This window comes from Papio anubis, chromosome 9, assembly GCF_008728515.1.
Source record: "Papio anubis isolate 15944 chromosome 9, Panubis1.0, whole genome shotgun sequence".
Taxonomy (NCBI): Eukaryota; Metazoa; Chordata; class Mammalia; order Primates; family Cercopithecidae; genus Papio; species Papio anubis.
In genome coordinates this window covers 107,954,678-107,956,886 of record NC_044984.1, presented here as the reverse complement: position 1 = coordinate 107,956,886, position 2,209 = coordinate 107,954,678, and the positions used below count along the sequence as shown (strand labels likewise).

The 2,209-nt window shown below is 47.5% G+C and overlaps 1 long non-coding RNA gene across 1 annotated transcript; it reads right to left on the bottom strand.

The window, feature by feature from the left end:
• Positions 1-283: 283 nt before the first annotated feature.
• Positions 284-2,003, bottom strand: LOC103876073. The gene is made up of 3 exons (XR_001892990.2): positions 1,470-2,003; positions 668-758; positions 284-312 (listed from the first exon to the last, which is right to left on the bottom strand). It is a non-coding gene; the product is annotated as an uncharacterized LOC103876073 (long non-coding RNA).
• Between the last annotated feature and the right edge of the window lie 206 nt (positions 2,004-2,209).

Here is a 2,209-nt window from a genome sequence, read left to right as displayed (position 1 = left end):
TAAAGGCTGGGAGTGGTGGCTCATGCCTGTAACCTCAGCACTTTGGGAGGCTGAGGCAGGTGGATCCCTTAAGCCCAGGAGTTCGAGTCCAGCCTGGCAAGATGGTGAAACCTCATCTCTATAAACAATACAGTAATAATAATAATAATAATTTTTAAAATAAAAAAACCTTAGCTAGGTGTGATGGCACATACCTGTAGTTCCATCTATTTGGGAGGCTGAGGTGGCAGGACCACTTGAGTCTAGGAGTTCGAGGCCACAGTGAGCCATGATTGAGTCACTACACTCCAGCCTGGGTGACAGAGAAAGAACCTGTTTCAAAACAAATAAATGAAAATAAAAATAATTAAAGAACCACGTGGCCAAGATGTGGAAACCATGCAGGCCAGTTGCTGGTGACCTTTTCCATCACAGTATCTGTGGCAAGCAGCCCCTGATCCTTATGCTATTTGCACCCAAAGGTAATGTGTCCCCTTGGGGCTGGTTCTGAGTCCACTCCAGCCTGACTGCAGGTGCATCAAGGAGACTGTCCTATATGACTGGATTCACACCATCTTTACTTTCCAAAAGTTAGGAAACCAATCACTCCTTCCTTTGCACAAAACTTAAACACACCTAAAATGAGCATATTGAAACATCGAAGTCCAATGATGACTTCAGCACACACCTGCTGAGCCCCTCCTAAGCGCCAGGCCCCAGGTAAGGTGCTGAGAAGCCAACAGTGAAGACAGACCCAGTCTCTGTCCTTGGCTGACATTCTTGGGAGAGGAAAGACGTTAAATAAGCAAAGACACATGATTATATCGGTGCCAAGTACAATTAAGATAATAAAGATAAAACAAAAATGATCCAGTGAGTACTAGATGTCTATTAGATGAGGGATCCTGAGATGGTGACATTTCAACTAGAAACTTAGTAACAAGAAAAGAGCCAAGGGGCCTGAGGCAAAGTTCCAGTAAGGACCAGCAAGTGCAAAGACCCTGGGGTAGGAATGCACAGGGGTGGCTGGAGGTGCAGTAGCAAGGTGGAAAGGGGAGCAGATGAGATGAGCTGGGCTGGAAGGAAGGGTAAGGTCCTGAGGGTAAGAGGAAGCCACTGGAGGGCTTTATGTAGGGGAAACTGATTTGGGCTTTTAGAAGATCCCTGCAGCTGTGATATGAAGAAGGGATTGGGGGAGGAGTGGAAGCAGAGAGTCCAGTAGGGAAGCTGTCATCTGGGCTCAGATGGGGACGGGGACACTGCAGAGATACGATCCCATCCAGTCGTCCAGTCATCAGGGGAAACTGAGAGTCCGAGAGGGGACACTGCCTGCCGCAGGCTGCCTGACCAGTCAGTGATGAGGTGCAAATTCAGAGTTCCTGTCTCAGGCCAGGCTCTCTCATTTCACCACCATTAACTGCTCTGTGGGGGAGCCAGGGCAGAGAGAGCTCCAGCTAAGACTTCCACGCTTCCAGTATTAGAGGACTTACCACTTAAAGAATCCCTGTAGTGTATCCTTTTGTGATGAGAATAATCACCCCTAATTTATCTGCTTCATAAGTTCAGTATCACTTTTCTTTTGAGCGCTGTGAATGTATCTGTATTCCTGCCCAGATATAAAATACTATTTTAAAAACATAATTTGGGGTTGCTTATGAGAGCTGTCATGTCAGTGAGCACCTTTGAGGGCACAGGCTGTGCGATTCGTCTCTGTGCCCCACTGGTACATGAGATGCACACAATAAATAATAATTTAGGAAAATAACAGGTAGCAATGATTCCGCCCTTACTATGTGCCAAGCACTTTCATTAATTTCTTCATCTAGTTCGCATAAGACAGAATGAAGTGGGCTCTGCTACTGTCTCCATTTTACAGATCGGGAAACTGAGGCTCGGACAGGTAAAGCCACTTACCCAGTGTCACACAGCCTGCAAAAGCCAGGCCAGGCTTGAACCAGGTAACAACTAAAACCATGTTCTGAAACTCAAGGTCTATTGCTTGAGGATGGGAGGGAGGAAGAAGGGAAAGAAGGAAGGAGGGAGGAAGGGGAGGAAGGAAGAGGAGGAAGGAAGGAAGGGAGGAAGGGAAGAAGGAATGAAAAGGAAGGAAGGAAGGAGGGAGGGAGGGAGGAAGGGAGGGGAGAAGGCAGGAAGGAGAGAGAGGAGAGAGGGAGGAATGAAGGAAATATGAAAGAGGAGGAGGGAAGGAAGGAAGGAGGGAGGAGGGAGG